Source organism: Neodiprion lecontei, chromosome 2 (genome assembly GCF_021901455.1).
Source record: "Neodiprion lecontei isolate iyNeoLeco1 chromosome 2, iyNeoLeco1.1, whole genome shotgun sequence".
NCBI lineage: Eukaryota > Metazoa > Arthropoda > Insecta > Hymenoptera > Diprionidae > Neodiprion > Neodiprion lecontei.
This window is the reverse complement of record NC_060261.1, coordinates 4,645,825-4,658,698: the sequence shown is the minus strand read 5'-3', so window position 1 is coordinate 4,658,698 and position 12,874 is coordinate 4,645,825. Positions and strand designations below refer to the sequence as shown.

The 12,874-nt window shown below is 43.5% G+C and overlaps 1 protein-coding gene across 1 annotated transcript in view; it reads left to right on the top strand.

Annotated features, from left to right (window-relative positions):
- The first annotated feature begins 3,160 nt into the window (after nt 1-3,160).
- The window catches only part of LOC124292733, a 60,311-nt gene continuing 50,597 nt past the window's right edge, over nt 3,161-12,874 (top strand). Inside the window, exon 1 of the mRNA XM_046730428.1 lies at nt 3,161-3,181. The gene's annotated coding sequence lies outside the window, so the exon portion shown is untranslated. The remainder of the gene's footprint in view (nt 3,182-12,874) is intronic.

Here is a 12,874-nt window from a genome sequence, read left to right as displayed (position 1 = left end):
AAATCCCACAGGGAGAGAGAATCGAAGACAGGGACAAAAAAACTAGAGTTTCAGAAGCAGAGATTGGTTCACTACCGGGTGAAGTGATTGGCAAATAGAAGAATATCGTAGCGTATAATACGGGATAATATAATAACTTTTAAAAGTCGGGAGTCGAACCCGAGGGCAATTAGTATTGGATGAGGTTAGGTTGGCACAAGATAGTGGGCACGTTATTGAGCGACGTGGCGTTCCGCTCGCAAGCGCAATAAATGAGCCGATCTAAAACTAATCGATCTACCGATTAAGATCGGACCACGGCCAGCAATCGATCACCACAACAACGTGTCACGTATCGGCCCCCTGAGGCCAAGCCAATCCGGTGTAATCCACGCCTTCAGAGGTACGAAAAATACAAATTCGTACCCGTGACGATCATACGCCCAAATATCCTGGTACTTCCCCAATCTTCGTTCAGGCAGAGAATCAAATCCGCACCCACGCGAAAACGTAACGAATGACGTCATGACGCGGGGGCGAGACACGATGATGTTACGAGACATTCGATATTGGTGCCAGGTGAAACGGACTCTACGTACATTCGGACACTCGCTTGGTACACTTTCGAAAATGGTGGTGTTAGGGTTAACAAAACTTGGTCCAACGTTGTAAGTCCAACATCAGACGGTGATAGATCGATCCGAATTGTCGTGGTACATAGAAGTCGGTAAGAGTATTTCTCTTACGTATCGAAACGAGTCCGACCCCGCCCCCGCCCCTTTAGCGCTGATCCCGAACCATTTGGTACTGGTTAAAGTTATACTAAACGATACAAGCTCCCACGCTAAAAGAATCTAATTAATACGTGAAAGTCACACGCAAAGCAGGTTTCTTCGGCGGCGGAGGCTGCGTGGTAACCGATCCCGAGATAACCCCTTGGTACGGAGGTAGTGTAAGTATATTGTATATAAGCTGGGCCCGCCGTGTGAGAGGACGATTAAGACGTTCGTTGGGGCGCGATGCCCCGATCATGTATCGAGCGACGCCGACCTGGAATATTCCCGGATTAAATATGGGTTCATTTGAATACCTGACGAAGTTTGTTCCGACTAATGAGAGCCCGCGCCTCGATGCCGCGGTCCTATGCTCGACAAAAAGCAGCAGGTACGTTGGACTGGTAGTGCGCAGGATGGGTCGTACGGTTGAGCAGGCAGCGGGCTGCACTTGTCGGCTTGGAATGAAGAAGTTAGAGAGAAGTTATATAGGTGGGTCCCCGCTTGGCCCCCCCCCCCTCCCCTTCGCAGCTCCATCGGCGATAGTTTTGTCGGCAAGCGGCGCATTTGTTTTTAGGGAGCGCAACCAAGTTTCGTAATTGATTTCAAGTGTGTCAGCGTTTAACGAGATGCGCTGCGCGGTCTCTCCTCATACACACACACGCACACACACGCACTCAGCCCAATGCTGATCACTGACCATTTCTCGAGCCGGTCCACCGCAACTCTCGCCGGGCATGATAATTCAGGACCACTCGTTAATCATCAAATAATTAACTTTTCCGTTCACGCCCGCTTCCGCAAACACTGATATTCCTTTCGCTCGAGCTGCATGGAGGTATAAGGTATGAGTGACGATGATTGGAGAATCTCGCGTCAGCTGTTGGCCTCCTCATTCCTGTCGAGAAATCGGTCACCTTGACGCGAAATGGGAAATGAAGCGACGGTGTTGGATATCGCGAAGGATGGTCGCGTTTTTTACGCTACTGCTCTTGATTCACCTCACCGAAAACATGACCACTGCACAGACCAATGGTTCGATCTTGTTGTTGGTATAACCCAGCGCTCGTGATCCGCGTTACTTCGATCCTTCACCTCCTCCTCGTGCCTTTTAGAGATGCGCTGGTCGTAATATACCACGAACCTGCGGTTCGCCACAGCCGCGGTCCGTCGAATGGGTTTCCATACAGACGTCATTATGCGTACCCCGATCGATATCGAAAGTTTGATCGAGGCGTGGGCTCGAGGAGACGCGTCATTATCTACCCTCGGCGTTACACATCTCGAACTCGCGAGGTTTATAACACCGGATATTGGTTTTGGATCTGATAGCCGGTCTCTTTTACCCAACAACAGCTTTTATCCCTCCTCCCAAACGTGGCATATTACGCTCTTCGCGATCTTCAACGATTAACAAGTGGCGGAGCAGTTTTGACTTGAAGATCGGTGTTTTCAATATCGAGTTCGACGAGCCTTACAGGTGCTTGGATTGGCAGGCAACGGGACTAATTACGCTTCTGGCAGATGTAGCTGCTCAAGATTTATCCGAAAAGCCGAGCTTTCCCCGAAGCGGATGGTTCTTAATGCCTCGAGACCGCCCTTAATTACAATCCACTCGTCGAACGGGCGCAGGCACCTATCAGTTATATTCTTTCATTCTCTCAGCCTCCGTATGCATATATGCAAATAACTTCTCCGTGCCCAACTAACCGCCCTCCCCCTCTTCCGCCGCATACCGCTCCAGCTCCGATATGCCATTGACGTCGAAGGAACAGAAGAAGAAGAATAAGAAGAAGATAGAAAGGAGCAAGGAGAAGCTGAAGGGACAGACCGTCCGATACACACTCAACCGTGCAATCATCGTCGTAGGTATCGTTTGCATTAAATAAGTACGTGATTGCTCCGAGCTTCGAGGATTTAAGTCTCACAATCAGCGAAGAGGGGCGAAGCAACGGAATTTCAAACCCACTACTCGGCGGCAGCAGTAGTAGTTGAAGTGGTGTTCGTGTGTCCGTCTCGATCACTGATCTCTATACCAACACTGGATTAGAAGCCCTAAAAAACCGATACCAGTGCTGCAATACCCAAAGTTAAACTAACGGGTCACGTGAGTGACAGCCTATCGCAAACAAATTCAGTCACATGGTTCCGTCACTTTAACCAATGACGTACGCAGTCAACCACGTGACTCGTTAGTTCCATTGAGGCTATTGAAGCGCTGGCGTTGATTTCGTCTGCTTCTAATCGACATCCAGTCAGTGTAGAGACCAGTGGTCTCGATCATACGCCGACTATTTTGTCCTGTAGTCCGTATTACAGTAGGTACAGTGAAAGCCAACGTGTCCTCCTCGCACTTTCGTTGGATCTTCAGTTTTCCTTCATTCCTCCTTTGGCGTCTTCTATCACGAGGGCATGTTCCCTCGGCTACGGTAAGTCGATCCACTCTACGGGTACCAAGGCGAGGTGCATGTGGCTTGGTGAATCGGCCATATGCTAGTCCGCGCATCATCTGTCCCGTCCAGCAGTGCTACAGCATATGTCAGTGTATGTGAGCTCCACCTTACGTATATTTATAAACGCAGAAGTCACGCATGTCCCGCGCGGTCATCTTCTTCCATGGACTGAACGCCGTCTCTTCGGGGTACGATTACATGTAACACACGCCGCGATCATCCTTATACACCCATATCCAGTCGTCTTTCTCCTTTTCTCTCATGCGTGGGGAGCCTGTCCTCCTGCACCCGTAATTTAACCCCATCAATAATCAATCTCTCGGGACCCTCGGATATCAATCAGGAACTTTCATGGAAATAACAGCTGCAGCATGTTATTCTCCACGCGTTGCGTACCCTCAAGACTTTTCAACTAACTTCCGGCGAACATACGTATATCGCTAACCGCAGTCAACACTCGGTCACGAAATTCTTTTTCACTCTGGTTCTACATGCTCTTGCCGAAATTTTTTGGTCTCACATCGTTCCATCTGTACATACGTAACACTGTGAATCTATAAGTTAATCGTACCTCCTTATTTTCCTCGTACAAAGTTCCGGTAACGGTGACGTTGTCAGATGGAAGGAAATAGCTACGGGGCTAATGGCGTGCGGTATAAGAAGCAGAATGCCAGGGTATCGGCTCAAATGCAGGTTATACGACTTATAATATAAAATCCTGAGGCCAGCATAAGAGTTCGCGTGCGTTTGATCGCATGCCCTCGAGGCTCTTTTGATCAGGTGCAAATTGTTCGGGCTCCGTCGATACTTGCATACGCATACATACTGTATACATGCACGCGCATCTGCAGTTTGTGTACACTTCGAATTTTAATGTTGTTGGATCGTAATTCTTCGGACACTGATGTACCGCTACCAGCACCCAGTTCGCAAACCATACTTGATATAAAAATTCCCGGGGGTAGGTTGTAATAGTTTTGGCAATGTAGGCCCATCAGTTTACTGATTTCGTAGTCGGTGTCTTTGGCTGAATTAGATACTAAAAGAGAAAAAAAAAAACCAATATGTATGTATAAATCCGTAAGGTGTACACATAAAAGTAAGTAACAACTGTTAAAATAATTGGTAGCAGTCTCTGAATATTATCCTATCTCCTCCAGGTTTTAGGACTTTTTTTTTGGAATATTTGTCGCAAATATTTGGAGTGGTACCATAAAAAAAAAAAAAAAAAAATTAGCTAAAACAGGAACTACTCTAACATGTAGGAACGGCGATGCATGGCAGCCACCTGCATCCATCCATCCATCCGTCGGTTCGCTGCTTGTCGGTTCGACCTTTGCCCCGTGGAGAGAGAAGTGAGAAGAAGAAGGATCTAGGGATAATATATTCGCGCTTTTTGCAAGTAATTTTCGCTGGGCGGTGTTGCGTTGATTACGGTCGTTCATCGCGTTCGCCTCCGTTCCGTTCCGCTCCGAGTCTCGGCTCTTCGCGGTCCCACCTGGACCCTGGGCCCCGGATCCTGCGGGGCCTGTTAGACGTACTCCTGCAGGTTTGATCCTCGTCCTGCCGCAGGAGGACGAAGGACCCGCAGTGGCCCTCGCCTTGTGCTTGCAGCGCGTCCTCCGCCGAGTCTAATTTGCGCCCAGCAGGGGCGACGCGAACTAATGTCTCGCTATATACCTCGGATGTATTCACCAGATCCAACCTAACCTTTGTCTTCACGCACGCCCGCGCTAACGCGCATTCATCATCCGGCTCTGCGCGATAGGCCCGATTTGATAAGGATTTCCCGCGGTTTCACCTCTCGTCTTTCAGTCCGCGTAACGCGAAAAAATCGTTCCGTCATTTTTTCCTTATGGCGAGATGCAAAATAAAAACGAACCCCATGTGCCAAATGAAAATTTAATTGGCGCTCCCGAATTTTTGTCAGGTTTTTAACTTCGCTGACAGTCAATGTCGAATAAAAATTGAGACGACCAAAGCAACAGATATGCGAAAACCCCATAATTCCTTAATTCTTTTCCTAGTCATTATTTCGATTCACCATTTTGCATTAAGAAATTTTTAAGTGGCATAGAAAATACCAAAAAAACAAAAAAAAGAAAAGAAAAGAATATGGTAAAGTAAAAGTTACGGACGTACGATAATTTGAAATCTATGTGGACATTCTACTCCCAGAGTTTTCACCACACATTTCACGACACCTTTCTAATTTCTAAAATTATTACCAAAGACGCGGGCCGATGAATGTTACCCTGGGATCCCTGATGAAGTGAGTAACGACGGGTAACCGATCAGCGGCTAAGTATTTCGGAGACATAAATCTCGCCGGTAGTAGCTTGTAGCTTCTCAAGGGGGGCCGAGAGCGAACCCGTAAGGCCGAGCAGATTTGCTCCCTTTAAAATAATCCCCGGTATTGGTTTTGACGCTGCCCTCCGGACACCCGGTGTAAATCATTCCCGCGTTCGCGGCCCACGTACCTACATACCTGCGTTATATGGTAGGTACTACACGCTGCATATACCACCGTAAGGGCGCTCCCAGAACGGCTCGTCGAGAGCGTGAAAAAAGACGAGGCCCCCTCATTATACCGACGCACAGCAGCAAACCTTCTGAAAATCGAACCGAAAAGATTTTTGCGCTTTTTTTTTCGTTGCACGCGGATGGTTAGTCCCAAATTTACGAGAAATTGTTTCACACGTGGTTCGAGTTTAACGTTTAATGTGAACCCGATGACGAGAAACCATGTAATTAGAAATGAATTTCAGGGTTTATTATCGTTTAATAACTAGCTTCAAATTGTTTCATAATTTCACTATCTAGTGTAACAGATACGTTTTCATAGTTTGACTTACATGGAAGGTATCCCAGGTCGATATAATCGATTTGATTTCTTTTGTAATACGTTATAGTAGACCTAAAACTAAGCGGCGTGTATTTTGTTCTTTTTGCCTGACATTAAACACTGTAAGGGGGTAAAACCACCATCCAAAGTGAGGCATGTCAAAGGGTGATTTGGCAGTTGGTTTTTTTTTTTTTTTTTTTTTTTCAACAGAGAAAATTACGTTTTTCATTTCTCGTTACGAGAACTTTTTCAGTTGAATTGGTTGAAAAATATTATGCTCTTGTGGGTGAAATTGCAAAATCGCCCCTTGAAGGGTGGTTTCACCCGTTTGAACTACAACATATTACAAAAAATATTAAATCGGAGAGATCGAAAATTCTGTTGTATTTCAAAGGAAATAATTTAAATAATTACTGTGTGCTTGATGCATGATTCCGTGTTTGTGCCTGTCAAGTCGCAATTGATCCTTCATAAATCGACAACGGTGTTGATTTTTATTTTCATTTCTCATGCGTCGTTTCTCCATTTTATCTCTCGACTGCACTGCACGGTGCATCGCGTCGGGGGTTCAAGCGAGTATATAACACGTGAGGAATAAAACCTTTATTTCGTGAGGACTATATAGCAGCGGGTGCTTGAGGTTGCATTACTGCATCCTGGTGCAATAATGAAGCCATCGAGAAGACGCGCAGCAAGAATTGTAGAGACGTTCAAGAATATCCGAGGCTCACCCGATGCGCAAGTACAATTAGAGATCGGGTAAAAAGGTATCCGGATAAACAACGATCGTCTTGTAAAGGAGCTTCCACAACTTTTCACCGCAATGAAAAAGGAATCGCGTCTGCGGTGATTGTTGGCAACAAGTTACTTTCTGCGCTTTTTGGTTCCAGGTTGGACAGTTGATCCGTAGCTGAATTTTTGATTGTAGGGGTTCTCGATCCTCAGGAACCTAAATCTGAGGTCACTTTTGAGCTACATAGCCGGCGTTTTGAGAAGACAGCAAAATGCCATCGTCATACGTTGAATAACGTACGCCATTGTGATTTTTGTTGAATACGCGTGTAACTGAACAACTTTAACCTCAGATTTGAGTTTCCGAGGATCGAGAAGCGCCAAAAACGATAATGCAGCCATATCCCGAATAACTTTAATTCAGACCTATTTTCACCCGATCAAATCCACGTTTTCAGAATTCGCATTAGAGTGAACAAGTGTGTTCGTATATTAATTATCTGCATGACGCAATTTGAGACGGTAATTGCGTTACATTGGTTACAAAGTGTGAGTTGATTGATACAAGTGATCGGGTTCCAAGGTACGGATAGTGCATAAATTGACACCAAGATAGACGGTGGCAACAGCTGCCGGAATAAATTCAGCCGAGCGATAAGCTTCGATCATTCTTGTATTGCAAACTTGCTGCCCACCAGGCAGGAATGTTCAACACTGTGATTTAATTTAACGACCGTATCGATCACGATCGGCGAGGAAAGTTGCAAAGTTTTTACCCCGCCTGCGTGGCGGGTGAGAAATAGAAATCGAAAGCCACCAGCTTGTACCGGATTTCATCGATTGTAACCGATATCGCAACGTGCAAGGTCGGCAGCTTTTCGCAAGGCTGCACCGGTTCGTACAGATTTCATGATAACCCTTGACGCGATCATCGATCAACACTCGGCTTCTCATTCTCCCGCGGGCATCCAACACACGTGGAATTATCAACGCGAAACTTGTAAATATGAAAAGATTAATCACGCCTCAGATATACAAGTTAGAACTAACGCGTCGCGTTCCTTCGCAAAGTTGTGACTTACACGTTTGTACCAGTCGCCAATCCGTGGCTCCAAGTGTGACATGGAATTCTGATCAAAGCCGCACTGTGTGAGAGATAAAATAATTATCAACAATGGCGTCGAACGTCTCGTGTACGGTATTTTCTTGGGAGGGATAAGGGAAAATGGAGCTCACGGAGATAATAAAACACAAACTTTTACTCGAAATTACAAGAAAAGAGGAACACATTAGGCTTAATAGTAAAATATAACTCGTAAAATGCGATATTAACTCTAGAAACCGTAAAAATCACTGCGTGCAGAGTAAAATCTGCTACATTTATACGAAAAAATATACTATACATTGGTTTTTGTTTCACCAAAAACAGTTTCGAGTAAAATCTGCTCTCTTTCCTTTCTCCTCGAGGCGGCCAAGACCATCGAAGAGGGTAATAACAACAACAAAAACAACAACAACAATAATAATAATAATAATAATGATTATAATGATTATAATACGGGACTGAAATAGGCCAAGAGTGTTGTCTGTAAATCGGTTATCTTACACTTCGAATCTGTAACAATCCTCGAAGATCATCTTATTACCGCAGTATACGGGACGAGAAGAAAAGATCGGGATCGAGTCACCTTAGGCGGAGCTGTTATAAGAATAATGCCCAGTTTAATGGAGGCGCGGGTTCTCAAAGTGATCGAGATAACGCCCGAAGCGTTGAACACCCACGCCGTACGGTCGTATTATTGAATTCCTTTTCTTTCGGCGAGGAATTCTTTTACCGTAAGGTATATAATGTGTCGCATACCTTCTGCACGCTGGACGATATAAATTTCACAAAAGATTTTCGTGAGATTTGAAAGAACTTCGTTTTCAGTTAGTGGGCGGGGTTGGAATTCCCGAATTTTAAAAGTTACGAAAGCGCCGAATTCCGAGATTTTTGGTGGCGAAACTTAAAGTAAAGATGTCAAAATTTTTGAGAAACATCAAAGTTTTGAATGCTTCGAAACCCGATGCTCAAAGTTCCGAAAGGGCAAAAATGAAAGACTTAAAAATTCTGAAACATCGGGATTCCGAATGGACGAAGATTTTCACTGCCTGAATTTCTGGCTTGGTGAAATTTCACCACTTTGATCTTTCTGTGTGTTGGATTTTTGATATTTTTATGTTCGAAATCCTCGTCGTTCTGATTTTCGGGTTATCTGATTTTCTACACCAACTCGTCGGGTACACTACGCTCTTCTACACTATCCAAACTTGATTTTTCGGAATCTTGCATTCCGGAACTTTGAGCCATCATTGTTTCCGACCGTTCAAAACTTCGTTGTTTCCTAAAAGTTAGATTTCTTTACTTCAAGCTTCGCCACGAAATAGTTTAGAATTAGGCGGTTTGGAAATTCTTCAGATTCGAAACTTTAACCGCGCCCCAGAGCCAGTGGTCCACAATGACGTGGAACTTAATGGATAGGAAAGATGAAAAAATAATTGTTATTCCGTCCGCGCAATGCGTCCCCGTGTAGCGCTTGTTGCTTCGAGATATGCAGGTACCTTATACCTTGTATACCTACATACGTCGAGCGATAAACCTCTCAATTAAAATTAAATGGCGTGCTACGAAATAAATATATTCATAGAACATTTGCATATGAAACGAGGCAAGCTGCTATATAGGTGTACCCGTTTCGTGTGGGGGGATCGAAATTTCTTCCCTGTTTAATGAGAGATTAAATTAGCATGATTTCTCGATATGTATTAGGCAGGAACACATCACTCGATTCTTTTCCGAAAAGGCTTTTCAAATCGATTCATCGTCAGCTAATTTCTTCACCTTCTTGAGAGATTATTTTTCCTGGATAATAATCAAGACCTGGTCTAATATTTTCTAACTATAAATTTTGAGAGGTCAAAATTACGGGGGAAGTGAAGCGATGTTTTATCGAGGAACAAAAAAAAAAAAAAAAAACGAACGTGATCGGTGAAAATAATGGAGAATATAAAAATCAACAATTTTTGATTACATGATATATAGTAATGATTAGCCGTATTGAGTAAAATCACAACTAGTACGCAATAAGAATATTTATTAAACAATTGTTAATTTTTCTACAGGTACAAACTCACACGATATTCCGTGGTTATATATTGAATAAAAATAAAACCCTGATATCTAGCACGTGAAATAAAAATTTCACCCTGAAATTCTGCCTTGGAAACCGAGAATCTTGAAACACAAAGCGGTGTTCCTGAAGCGATCAAAGATGGAAACATTGTCCGGTCCTATTAGCAAGCTGATTAGCTGTCGACCCTGATGCCGCTTGTACATTATACGCTTTGCTCGAGCCTTGCCTTCTTTCGATCCACCCGGCGATAGATATCTCGTACACCGATCCCGGTGCACAAAACACGAACTCGTTGTGCATGTTGAAATTCAACCTGCGAGAATTTCGAGATATCAAAATTACCGAGTGGTTATTACGATTGAAGATCGACAAACACTGTTGTTCGTTTTTTTCCATCACCTCCATGAATCGCTTCGGTGGTCGCAATAAAATGTTGCAACAATGACGAATAATGAATGTTTTTCGCCATTATAATCAAAAAGTGCAAAACTGCAGAGAGATCTTGATGTTTTTTCTCAACTGTTGATTCTACGATGTTCTGCACGTCTTTTTGAGTCCTTCGGGCTGTAAATCAATGGGGAGAGGCTCCTGTATGAACGATACTATTTTGAAATGAAAAGTTTCATCCTCCAAAAAGCCGTCCACACCAAGAAAAAAAAAAAAAAAAAATCACAGCTAGCTCTTTTTAATTCTTGCCAAAATTCACGTCGGTAAATAAAGTATTATAATTTCTTTTTCTTGGAATCTCAGAGCAATTATTTGGCTAATTTTGGTATTTGCAACTAAGCGCTTGAGTCACCTCGAAAAATGAAACGTGTTTATGAATTAATTTTTACTAAAAATAAAAAAAAGAACGCTTTCCTCGACGATTGAAACAACCGACACGTATTTTTAGTACGAGTTCCACATTTCAAATTTTGATTGCATCCACGTAACTAATAAAAACAAAAGAAAAATAAAACAGTTTTGTTGGATAAAATTTGCTTTCTTAGAAACCAGAACGATATTTCGGATTTTAAGAAAAATTGCCTACTTCCTCAAACATTTACCGTAAATGACAATAAAACAAATTTCAGTATCGCATTTAAATCTCTTTTATTCAAAAAATAATGATCAACAATAAATTACAAACGTAAAAGGATTGATAAACAAAGCTTAAACATTAATATTTCTCGTACTTCTTCCATGTTCGTACGGACTTTTCCGTATCAAACCTCAAACGTAATCTCCCATCATGCTCTCATCAGACTGCCCCTGATAACGTTAATAACGATAAGGTCCATCGCATCTTGATGAAAACGTTCTCCTCGTTCTTCTGAATGAGGCGCTCATATTAGCCATAAATAAAAAACTTGAGTACTCATTTGTCAACGTAAATAAGAAAAAATCAATCTTTACAAGCAATAAATGAAGATTTTCGTTAATATTCGATGCATAAGATCAAAGTTTGTTTATAAACAAAAAAAAAAAAAAAAAATAGGTACAAGAAGGCTAGAAACGGCGCCTCGAATTCAAGACGTCGCTTCCCAGGCAGCACGCAGCTCTCGGAAAGACGCTCTCGACAAGGTACAGCAGGGCTATAAGCTGCGAGGCTGCAGCCAGGCAGGGCAAGGCAAGGCAGCTGGTTTCGTGTGGCCTGGCGGCAGGTGAGCGTCCGGCTACCGACTTGCCGCTGTCTTGTTGGACGGCGAAGGTGGCCTAATCACCATCGCGCCCCTAATGACGCACACACTCCTTCCCCTCCGCACCGCCGCCGACGCTCCGGCCTACGCGTCCGAAATTAATTTAATTGGTAATCCATTATTTATCGTGAAGGGAGCAGAAGCAAAAGACGAAGAAGAATAAGAAGAAGAAGAAGGAGAAGAGGGAGAAGAAATAGTGTAGTAGGTACCTCGGTCAAGATTGGTCAGATTTTCGTTCGATAATGGTTCGTTAATTCCGAGATTATCGACAGCTTAGTCCGCACCCCGAGGGTTGTATAAAAAAGTCGATCGTTTCGCGTGCATTTTTGATCAGGTATATCGATTACCGATTATACCGATGTCTCGTAATTTACTGAAAAAAAAGACCTCGTCCTTTCTACAAAGTGTACGAAGGTGCGCCTGAACCTCGCGGACTACAAACTGAAACAAAAATTCATTTCATTCGATATCGCGATCGAATTTGATCAAATGTTTATCACGAATTTCTGATTCACAGGTATCACGATCGTTATGAAAGCAAAAATAAAACAGAATTATCGCAAAGTAAATAATTTCAAGTATTCGAGATTTGTAAATCTTTAAAAATACAAATATTGCGTTAATTACCGGAGATAATCAACGACTTCGCGATGCAGATAATTTTATACAAGAAATGGATCAAGAGGAATTCGTGGACGGATAATAGGAGAGAATAATCACCTTGCTCGGCGAGTATAAATCGAGTGTTGCTAACCGTGTTCGAATGTAGGAAAACGGCATTGCCGAGATGAAGTCATTAAACGAGAGGGTGAAACGCGGAGGCTAAAAACAAGGCGAGGTGAGTAAATCGATCGAAGAAACTAAAAGACAAGTAAAAAAAAGGTAAAAAGAAAAGAAAATACCCAGTCGAAACGGCTTCCTCTCTCGAATCGCACGCCGAAGCAAAACTGGCAAGAGAAGCGCCATACGTGCAACGTGTTGGTATTTCTTTATCTTCGGAATATTTCCAATCGCTGAGGCTCGAAGGGTTTGAGGAAATGATACCGCGATCCTTGGTCCGCAGAACGCGAGGTGAATCGGTTTCGCCTTCAAGTTCTGCAGAGTTGCGAGTGCGTTCAAAGAGCGCCGCCGATAATTACAGAAATATGTGCGACCGAGGCGATTCCGCGAGACGCTCTTTTGCCGCCCTCCTCCATCTTCCGTCTCATTCCCCTTCCTCTTTGGGTCCGTGCAAAAA